The sequence below is a fragment of the Lolium rigidum genome, chromosome 1, assembly GCF_022539505.1.
Source record: "Lolium rigidum isolate FL_2022 chromosome 1, APGP_CSIRO_Lrig_0.1, whole genome shotgun sequence".
NCBI lineage: Eukaryota > Viridiplantae > Streptophyta > Magnoliopsida > Poales > Poaceae > Lolium > Lolium rigidum.
In genome coordinates, this window is record NC_061508.1 from 43,165,411 (window position 1) to 43,177,208 (window position 11,798).

At 44.0% G+C, this 11,798-nt stretch overlaps 1 pseudogene; it reads right to left on the reverse strand.

Annotated features, from left to right (window-relative positions):
• Positions 1–1,239: 1,239 nt before the first annotated feature.
• Positions 1,240–2,733, reverse strand: LOC124671908 (annotated as a pseudogene).
• Between the last annotated feature and the right edge of the window lie 9,065 nt (positions 2,734–11,798).

Consider the following 11,798-nt stretch of genomic DNA (forward strand, 5'->3'; position numbering starts at 1 on the left):
GCGCCACTTCATCCAACCAGCCTTGATTCGGTGGCCCACATCTTCATCGATATCGCCATCCTTCTGCAACATGGACCCCAAATATCGAAAAGTGTCTCTCTCCGGTACCACCTGCCCATCAAGGCTAACCTCTCCCTCCTCGTGCCTAGTAGAACTGAAACTGCACCTCATGTATTCAGTTTTAGTTCTACTAAGCCTAAAACCTTTCGATTCAAGAGTTCGCCTCCACAACTCTAACTTTCTATTAACCCCCGTTCGCCTATCATCGACTAGCACCACATCATCCGCAAAGAGCATACACCATGGGATGTCTCCTTGTATATCCCTTGTGACCTCATCCATCACCAAATCAAAAAGATAAGGGCTCAAAGCTGACCCTTGGTGTAGCCCTATTCTAATTGGAAAGTCATCAGTGTCGCCATCGCTTGTTCGAACACTTGTCACAACATTATCATACATATCCTTGATGAGGGTAATGTACTTTATTGGGACTTTGTGTTTCTCCAAGGCCCACCACATGACATTCCGAGGTATCTTATCATAGGCCTTCTCCAAATCAATGAACACCATATGAAGGTCCTTCTTTTGCTCCCTGTATCTCTCCATCAGCTGTCGTACCAAGAAGATGGCTTCCATGAGTAGACCTCCCAGGCATGAAACCAAATTGGTTTTGGTCACGCTTGTCAACCTTCTTAAGCGGTGCTCAATGACTCTCTCCCATAGCTTCATAGTATGGCTCATCGGCTTGATTCCACGGTAATTAGTACAACTTTGAACATCCCCCTTGTTCTTGAAGATTGGTACTAAAATACTCCGCCTCCATTCTTCGGGCATCTTGTTTGACCGAAAAATGAGGTTGAAAAGCTTAGTTAGCCATACTATCGCTACGTCTCCAAGGCCTCTCCACGCCTCGATGGGGATACCATCAGGACCCATCGCCTTGCCGCCTTTCATCCTCCTTAACGCCTCCTTAACCTCAGACTCCTGAATACGTCGCACAAAGCACATGCTGGTATCATCAAAGGAGTCGTCTAGCTCAATGGTAGAGCTCTCAGCCTCTCCATTGTAAAGGTTGTCAAAGTACTCCCGCCATCTACGCTTGATCGCCTCATCCTTCACAAGAAGCTGATCATCTCCGTCCTTGATGCATTTGACTTCATTGACATCCCTCGTCTTCCTCTCCCTAAACTTGGCCATCTTATAGATGTCCCTTTCGCCTTCCTTTGTGTTTAAACGTTGGTAGAGGTCCTCATACGCCCGACCCCTTGCTTCACTCACCGCCCGCTTTGCAGCCTTCTTCGCCACCTTGTACTTCTCCATGTTAGCTGCACTCCTGTCCAGATATAGGCATACGAAACAATCCTTTTTCTCCCTAATAACCTTCTGGACCTCATTGTTCCACCACCAGGTATCCTTAGCTTCCCTTCTACTTCCCTTCGTCAGCCTAAACTCCTCTACAGCGACCTTCCGCAAGCAGGTCGCCATACTCGTCCACATCATGTTTGCATCGCCTCCTTCCTCCCAAGGGCCCTCCTTAATAACCCTCTCCCTGAAAGCTCGGGATGCCTCACCCTTGAGCTTCCACCACTTTGTTCTAGCGACTTTGGCGCGCTTACCCCGCTGGACACGGATCCTAAAGCGAAAGTCAGCAACCACCGGCTTATGTTGAGGGACAACACTCTCTCCGGGTATCACCTTACAATCAATGCGAGCGCGTCTGTCTTCTCTTCTAGAGAGGACAAAATCAATCGGCTAGAGTGTAGACCACTGCTGAACGTCACTAGATGGGATTCTCTCTTCCTAAAGAGGGTGTTAGCTACGACCATGTCATAGGCTAGAGCGAAGCTCGGGACATCTTCTCCTTCTTGGTTCCTGATGCCATAGCCAAAGCCCCCATGCACCCTTTCAAAACCTGTGTTAGATGTACCCACATGGCCATTGAGGTCTCCTCCTATGAAGAGCTTCTCACCAATAGGTACCCTCCTAACCAAGTCCTCCGGGCCTTCCCAGAACTCCCTCTTGGTGCTCTCATTGTGGCCTACTTGTGGGGCATACGCGCTGATAACATTGAGGACTAAGTCCCCAACAACCAGCTTGACAAGGATCATCCGGTCCCCTTGCCTCTTGACGTCCACAACTCCATCCCCGAGGCTCTTATTGACCAAGATGCCTACTCCATTTTTGTTTGAAGTTGTCCCCGTGTACCACAACTTGAAACCGGTATCCTCCACCTCCTTCGCCTTCTGTCCCTTCCATTTGGTCTCTTGGACACATAGGACATCAACACGCCTCCTCACCGCGGTATCAACTAACTCCCGTAACTTACCCGTCAGGGACCCTACGTTCCAGCTACCTAAGCGTATCCTCCTAGGCTCGGCTAACTTCCTTACCCTCCGCACTCGTCGAGTCAAATGCGGAGACCCTTGCTCATTTTTCACTACACCGGGGCGTCGGTGCAGCGCGCCACTAAGGATGCGGCGACCCGACCCTTGCTCACTTATCACCGTATCCAGATCAAGATACGGCGCGCCACCAAGGGGGTGACGGCCCGGCCCTTGCCCATTTGACACCACACCCGGGTTCCGATGTGGCGCGTCGCTAAGAGGGTTACGCCCCAACGAGGTTCCTTTGGGTTTCATCTCCATAAGAGTGGCTGGGTTTTTTACGTTGGCTCGCCTCGCCTATCACAACCCTCCTCCTTTACCCGGGCTTGGGACCGGCTATGTTGAGACAACATAGGCGGAGTTTGCTACTATCAACTAATTAGTTTCAAATGAACTGGACACCACTTGTTCAAATATTCAAACGTAATAGGCTTGCGAGTTTTCTCCATCCTTCCTAGCTTCTTTCTCCTGCTTAAATTTACTCATTCGAGGTCCTCCTTAGCTAAGACTAAATGATATCCTATAGTAAAACTGACCTGCAAATTTGTTTCAAAAAAAATGTCCGGAAAAGTTTCTTCTTTGATGAATGCATATAGTGAAAATAGAAAAAAATCAATGAATCTTTTAAGCAACATCAGCAAAGAACCACACAAAGACCATTTTTGAAAAACATGTTAGGAATTTAGATTCAGAAATCCAGATAGCTGAACTGATAGGAATTTGTCGCACTAGAGATAGGAAATAGTGGAGTTGGCACAACCAAACCTGAAATTTCACGAAACAATAGGAAAGGATAAGAGAAACACAAAGTGGACTGACCAAAAGGGAACTTCATATTGCAGGATACAGAAATTTCGATCAACAATCAAGACAGACCTTCATATTGCAGGAAACAAAAATTTATGTGACGCCTCGTGGAAACTTAGGAAACACCAGCAAGACATGGCTTACAAGCAACTGACATTGGTCTAGTCTTCACATTAAAATTGCCCGGACCAAATCCAACATGAATATGTGACGATACCAGCTTCAGCATAACAGGTACCCACGCCACTTTAGGCTGAAGCAACAACTCTCCTTCTAACACCAAAGGTGGCGCGAATGCTGCAACTACAGCAAGTAACCTTCACAGGAACCCGTCACTTGTTACATCTACAACAACACACTCCATTTCGGCACAGTAGGTGCCATGGAAAATAAGAGACGTCCTTGCCTCCTTCCTTCAAACAGCTGATCCACTATAGGATGTAATTATCATGTCAAACGAGACCTCAAGGGCGTAGCACATGATTATGCACATTGGGATCTTAAAACAGATGTTACGGAGCTTACCTTTGGATGCACTTTTTCATCTCATAGAAATAGCGTGTGTCCTCTCTGTATTGCTCTTCAATCTATAGACTTCACACACTATGTAATACTCTTTGTATCTGTACTCAAAAGCTGCATGAATTTGGTGCCCTCGGTGCCTCACTTAGTGAAAAAAAATCTTAAAATGACAACAAAAGGTGATGAATGAATACATAGGGGAATGAGTACTATAACCACTGCTGGTGAACAGGTACAGAAATGATGCTAGTATCATAGTCAAACGATATAATCATGGGAAAGTGCTATAATCAAATGTACAATAAAATCATAGTCAAAGGGTTCATTCCAGGCTTATTAGGTAGTAGCATGTGTGCTTTGAATCAAATATTCAAATACTATCATTATCTTTCACGGTTCACTTAAGGGGTACATTAAACAAATACTTAGCATTTTATGATTTAGAGATAATAGTACCCAATGTCATGGGTTTACAACTAACATAAGACCATAATGAAGCTGGTGGAACCATCCTGCATTCTGAATAGATAAGAGACAAAAAATATTCACATAATAAAGCAAAAAAAACATTTATTTTTTCAGTTCAGCCAACTACACTTCTAAAGCAGCAGCTGTGTATCCATAATTCTATATGATATATGCAACAGCATAATAAAAAGGAATCTAGCAAGAATCGCATGGTTAACTCAATCTCTGTCAGTATAGCATACATGTGGTTAGAAGACACGCTGGTGTGGCGGTGTGCAAGCATAGTGATGTGTGTGTGTGTGATGTAATCCTATAAAAGGGGTTTATGCACAACTGAAATATATGGCCTGGTTTGTAAAGTTAAAGGACAGGGGCACTTAAAACTTAAATGTTGTGAATTGTTGCCCCATGTGAATGACAAAGAAGTATTAACATGAAAATGGAAGGGAAAAGCAAATATTTGGTGTCACTTACAGTGGAAAGACCGACTGAACTCCAACGCCAGCTACTAATCTACACAATTTGAAAGTTGTAGCAATCCCAGCATTGTGCCTTTCTATGGCGACGCCTTCCGATGTAGACTCCTGCCGCTTGTTCTTAGGAACTTGCCCTTTCTACATAGAATCAGAAAAGAATATATATAAATGAACAACACTAAGTCGAGAGTACACTTGCTTGGTAGTTACAACTCTCGTTGAATAATACATCCAGGCTATACAAAGGAATCTCCCTCTCTATGCGGACTTTGTTGACTGGCTCTTTGTTTAAAATCTGAGAAATTCAAGTAATGAATATGTTAAGTTGTCCAAGTGATCATTGCAACATTACTGGATGTTCCATGACTCCTGGAATAACTCTTGGCTTACATTCATAATGTGTGTAGCCGTCTTGTCTGGCCTCTTCAACTTAATGCGTGGCAGGTGCTCAACCATGGGAGAGATGGAATCTTCATCCTCAAGAGAAATCTCGGCAGTCCCAACTGTCGAGAAAACCCTCAACGGCAAAGCCTTGGTGCAGAAATCATAAGCCTGAATGCTCTTCCATGTGAATGTTTGGACGCTGCACATCAAAATTCAGTCCAATAACATGAACAGGATCAATTTGTAACATAGGACAATGAACCTGCAACCTGTATACCCAATACGAGCATTGGCACACAGACCACGATTTAATGAATCCAGCTGCAAGGACTCACAGGTTCTATGAACGACTGTGCAGACCCATGAGGTGTGCACCCCAGGACCTTTCAAAGACGCGCCACAGGTTTCGGCTCGATAAACACTCCACAACAAATCATGCATCCTGTGACCAGTCCTCCGCAGACAAAAAAACACACACACTGGGATCAAATGGTGTGGGTCGATTTCATTCGGAAAGACAGGAACACACATAGGGGCGGATCAAGATGATGTTGCCGGCACACCCAGAAGTTCTGAAGGTCAATGAGATTTAAATAATTGCCAGAAGTTGTGCAGGTCAATGTTTACTATGAAGATCGACTAAGAAAGACTTTGGTGATGATCTCGAACTTCTTTCTCGACTTGGGACTTGCACATGCGCTCTGCAAAGATGCAGCCTGAACAAATCGACGACTCGTCCTCACGGTACCTTACCAGTGTGGTGGAGGCCGAGGAGGAAGGCGAGGGCAGGAGGACAGAGCCGGCGAGCATCGTCCATGTGGCAGCCGCGCGCCGCCACTGCCGTCATCGTCATCGAAGTCGAGCTCCTCGGCCTCGTCCGCGGCGGTGCCATCTGGAGTCCAGCGGAACGGCGCCGAGTCGCTGAACTCCGTGAAGGCGCTGCTGGCGGCCTCCGGCGAGATGCAGATCTTGGAGAGCACGGGGCACAAGCGGCGGCGGCACCGCGGAGGAGGCCGGCGGCGTTCCTGAGTATGGGAGAATGGTAGAAGGAGGGGTCGTCAGCGAGCACGGTAGAGGATGGGTTCCAAGGGCGATGTGAACGGCAGCCATGCAGGTGCGAGAGAGGAGCGGGGACTGCGCGAGGGTCCTGTTCGAGACAGGGCAGGGAGGGGCGGCAGGGCGCTGTATGCGAGCGAGCAAACAATTTTGACGAAGAGTTTTTTTGGGCAGCGCTGTTTGCGGGACGAGGGACGCTCGGGGAGTTGGACGAAGGACGAAACTGACGACGTGGTAAAATGACCTAGTTGTAAATTGTAATATTACCAAGTGTAATGTATTTAATTCATTTGACTTTGTCATTTGTATACTGTAATAATTCATTTGGTAGATCAGTAGTAAATTGTAATGTTAACAAGCTTAATGTACTGACTTCATCTCCAGTGCTTGGCCATCTATTTAGTAATTGCTTGTGTGAATTTGAATCCAGTCTCGCATGTTTATGAAACTGGGCAACTGTTCTAGCAGTGGTCCACAAAATGCCACGAAATGTCAGCATGGGAAAACACTATCACTTCTCTACATTTCTTCCTTCCATTTTGCAGCATTGCTGTGCACAGGTTCAAATTGATGTGCACCAGAAACAGTACCTAGTCACTGAAGATATTCTTTAAAAAATGTTCCTGAAGATGTTCTCAAAACAAAATTACAAAATGTTACTGAAGACGTGCACAGATTGTTGACAGTCACCATCGTGCATTTGCCATCTGAGCATAGCTTGGGCATTCTTTTTCACACTTGAGCATTCGCTATCTGCTGCATAGCCTGGGCATTCTTCTTCACACTCGACTCCAACTCTTCCAAATCGACATCCACCGCCTTCAGAGCATCTGTCAGAGCCGCCATCTCCAACTTGAGGGCTTTCATCTTCTCCGATGCATCGTCCTCCTCGAGCTGGACCTCTTCGTACCCCTCATGCTGCACCGACGATTGATCTGTCGATGAACGAGCAGTGATGTCATCAGGATCTTTGATGACTTGATCTGGAGATACCATGCCATCATCGACATCACCTATTGCTTCTACACCGGCTAGGTTGTCCGCATCATCCCCGGGTGCTGAGCTGCTGCCTCTGGTGGTAACGCCTGTATCCTCCTTGCACCTGACATCATCATCAGTAGTTGCCAACTCCTGTCTTTTTATATACACCTGAAAACAATAGTCAAATGATAATCAGATCAATGAATTCATGGTAGTGCTCCTGCATTTGAGAAAAAAAATACTATGAAGGAGGACTCTGCCTTGAATTTTGTCGTCTCCACGAGCTCAAAGACCACGATGTCGCCGACCTTAAGTCTATGATCCGTCGCAAATCTTCCCCACCCACCACTGAGACCGCACCTTCTACTTTTGTAGTTTGCATAATCCGTCTGCCCATCCTCATCTTCTAATGTCATTAAGACATCACTCTCTGGAAGATAGCTTCTGCAGAAGTCACTCGAGAGATGCTGGAAAAATAAATGTCAGAGAGCTCTCAAAGTTAAATGAGGAAGAAAAAATAAGCTAAATTAACTGGTGATACTGTAACATACCAACACATAGTAAACATAAACTTACCAGCCAAAAAACACTAAGGACATTCGATGGCATCATACACTTGGTGCAGCTTGGATATTCTCCTGGAAATTTCTCCTGTACCTCCAAAACTCTTTTGAAAGCAGGGCCACATCTGCCCTGAACCCTATTATTTTTGTGAATATTCAGGTGCATAATTCAGACACACTTGAAGTTTTTAACATCATACTCTACTCACGAAAAAGTAACAAAAGTTGAAGTACCTTGGATATTTCTTTTGGCCATCAGCATCGGGGACCTGTGAGTACAACATATCTTAGTTAATCTATTGCTCCAATAAGATGCTTTTCACAGAATGGATGTACATGAATATATATGATTCTTTCAAGATTTGAATTAAAAAATATCTTAAATGAAGCAATTTGAAATGTTTCCACGTAGGATCCTTACTGCCGGATCAAAATCATCATCTTTTCCTCTCTCGCCCTCACTATTACTACTGCATATGTGAGTGAATGCTGGTTTTCGCCCCATCTTGCTTTTAGCAGACTTTGAACCAATTGGCCTCCCTCTCTTCCTCTGTAATGCAGGCAATCAAATCAGAGCAACTTATTCCTAGGTAGTCTATTTTTCTATGCCAAGTGTGACAGTACGTACTGAACTGCTTACACTCAATTATGCTACTCCCTCTGATCCAAATTAGTTGACGCAAATTCATTGAATCTATATAGATTTTCAGCAACATGTTACATAAATATGCACAAATTAATTTGGATCTGAGGGAGTATTATATTTTTCCATCTTTCCAAAAATATAATTGAGTGCGATATGGACATGTGATTCCTTCAAGTTTGATTATTCCGTTCAGGACTTACCGTTGGCACAAAATTATTGTCCTTGTTATTCTTGGCAAAGTTGGAGCCTGCCGGCCAACTTCTCATCCTCTGTAACACAAGAAATCAGAGCAAAGCAAATAATTTAATAATTTTATATATGTCAATATGTGGTTAACAAATAATTTAATAATATTTCATGTAGGACCCTTACTGTCGGGTCGAAATCATCATCTTCGTTCCTCTCGCCCTCACTACCACTGCTGCTGATGTAAGCCAATGCCGATTTCCGCCCCATCTTGCTCTTAGCAGACTTGGGAACTGCCTGCCTCCCTCTCTTCCTCTGTAAAACAAGCAATCAAATCAGAGAAAATTGTTTATATTTAGTCTGTTCCAATGCAAAGTGACATGTAACTTATTCAAGTTCGTTATATTTAGTGTAGGGTTTACCGTCGGAACAAAATTATCACTCTTGTCACTCTTCGAAGATTTGGAAGCTTCTGGCCACATTTTCTTCCTCTGTAACACGACCGGTCAAAGAAGAGAAACAAATTTAATTACGTGTGGCCGAAAACAGAAAATAATCTGAGTTGTGGACGAGCCAAGATCTCTGAAGCATTATGACTTGATAAATGAAAACAGGAAGCTCTGTTTATTTTTCTACTTTCCCTTACAAGACATGTGCATAACAGAAGTATAAACACATAGATGTAATTAGTATGTGTATATTATCTTACTTTGTAAGGTTTTGTTCTCTGTGCCCACACTTTAACCCGACCGCCCGAACGCTTAATCGGCACACTCTCCATGCTCTCTGGCGTCACAACCTGCCATAATGAGATGAGATCAGCAGGTTATATGCTTTATAAAATTATTATGACCAAGATGGAGGAATAACTATTGTAGCAATATGAAGATACCATTTCTTCCATCGGTAGGTAGTGATGCTCTGAATGGAGCCATTTCTGTCTTCTAATGCATATACAAACTCAATAAATTAACACTTACATTCAAAGGAGCATAATCGAACTCGGCGTCTCGTTCATCGCAGTCATCAATTCCCACAGACTGTTCACCGACAATATTAACGACCCCCTCATACTGTGATAACCAAATTACTTATTGTGTCAAATGAAGGTTCAAATTTAGAATAGACCAAAACGAAACACATGTACTTGTACTGGCTGAGCACTAGAAAAAACAAGATAAACATATAGGTTTTAATTTGTTGGGCAGAATGATAAGGTATGCATAACTGAATAATCGGAGAAAAAGAAGGGAATGGGCTAATGAGATTTCTGACATAAAACATTACTAAAGTGGCCTCATAACAATGTCAGTCGAAACTTTCAGTAACGTGACATCACAGGAAGCAAGCCCTGTTCACTTGGTTGAGGATCGGGGAATGGATGTACAACCCCATCACATGGGTTCACAGGTCCTTAAAAATAATGATTCTACAACACATGTCAATAATCTATATATCAGAAGTGATGCACTCAGGTTGTATGACAACTTGCATCTGATACTCTCGAGAATGGAAGAACGGAGATGCCTAAATTCAGCAATGCAAGATCAGATGGTACAAGGTAGACAATACTGCATCTCCTTCTTGTGCAAGAATCCCCTAACTAAACTAGCAAAAGAAAATAACAATAAACTACAATGTTCCATTAACCTAAGGACCGAGAGGAGATTCAGATGAATAACAATAAAGTAAACAGAGGAAACTAAGATGGGGAGGATACACATGGATGCATTGGAGTTGGGACTGAGGAACTTGCATCGATCACCATGACTGGACTCTGGAAGGAGGAACCCTGCATATTCCTGCCTGGGCCTGGGGCTTGCTCCGATCGATGTGTTTCAGAACTGGGGGAGGAGGAGAAAGAGGGGTAGGATATTTAAGTATAACAGAGAGGAAACAATGGAAAGAGCTTAGACGGCCGTTTGATTTGTAGAGTAATTTACGCCTACAACAATGGAAAGAGCTTAACTGGGGGTAATGCGTGTGTGCGTGGAGTTCGTGTGTGTTTCGTGGCGAGTTTAGTGGAAGTGGCGTTGAAATTTTTTAGAGCGGATGTGGCCACGACTCATCAACAGGTGAGGGCACAAAATTCCAATATCTCTTCAAACGTTAAAGTAGAGTAGGCTATTGATTTGATGGAACATTCTAGTAACTGTGCAACGCCAGCACATTCCACTGATGTGGATAATTCAAACCACCTTCTAACCAATATTTTGATAAATTAAGCTGCCAAAGAGTCTCAAGCTCAAGAAAAATATACAACCTCTGTCCATAAAAAGATTGTTGAATATATAAGCAAATTTCCATATGAAATAATCCGTACAAGTAAATGATAAATCATCACTATGTAAACAAATAAATTAAACGTGCAGTCTAGTAAGATAGATGAACAGATCACATCTAAAGTAGACAAACCGATCGCATCTACCACATATACTAAAAGAAGGAACTCTAACAGAAACTGAAAGAGAAATGACAAGATCACATACTTCACAGTAGCGTCGTTGTCGCCCATGTTGAGGTTGTCGAAGAAGTCGCTGAGGTTCGGGAAGAAGTTGTCGGTGTGGAGAAACTCGTCGTCCGAAGACGACGTCGTGCTGCTAGTAGTCGCGCCGGAGCGCTCCCAAAGAACCTGATTGCCCCTCACCCGTACAGGTTCACGAGAGACAGGGTTCCGGAGGCCTACTGTCCCGGCAGTCGGTGCACGCCGACGGACGGGATGAGGAAGACGAAGGCGGCGGCGCAATGAACTAGAAACAGGTAGTCGCATATGTGGCACGTCCAGGCTAGGGTTCTCGTCCGCGCTTATATAGTGCGGTTCGGGAAGGTCGTGGGGCGCAGCCCACGTCCGAGTCGGCACAGCCACGATCCAGAAAAATCGGAAGGCAAAACGGCTGAGTAACGCGTCCGTTAATGACTCAAAATTGATTACACAATTAATTTCCCAAACAGCAAAAACATTTTTTTGACACAATTACAGTAGGGAAAGGCTCCCTACTGTGTCATTTTCTATTAAATAATGGGATGAATATGTACAATGGTGAAGTACTTATTACATGTTCATAGGGTGTCAATCCATGATTGCATCCCTTACTTAAGACTAGGCTTAGCTCTATGCATAGTTAAAGTGAAAGTGGTTCTAAATTTGCTAATACATCTCTGGATATTTGGCGGATTCCCATTGAATATAGCATCATTCCGCTGGTCCCAAATACTCCAACATCCGATGATCATTATTTCCATAAAAAAATCCAGGGACAACCTTCTTTTGGCATCTTTCATCATCTGATAGAGATTCAGATCAACATTCCATTCTATACCTAGA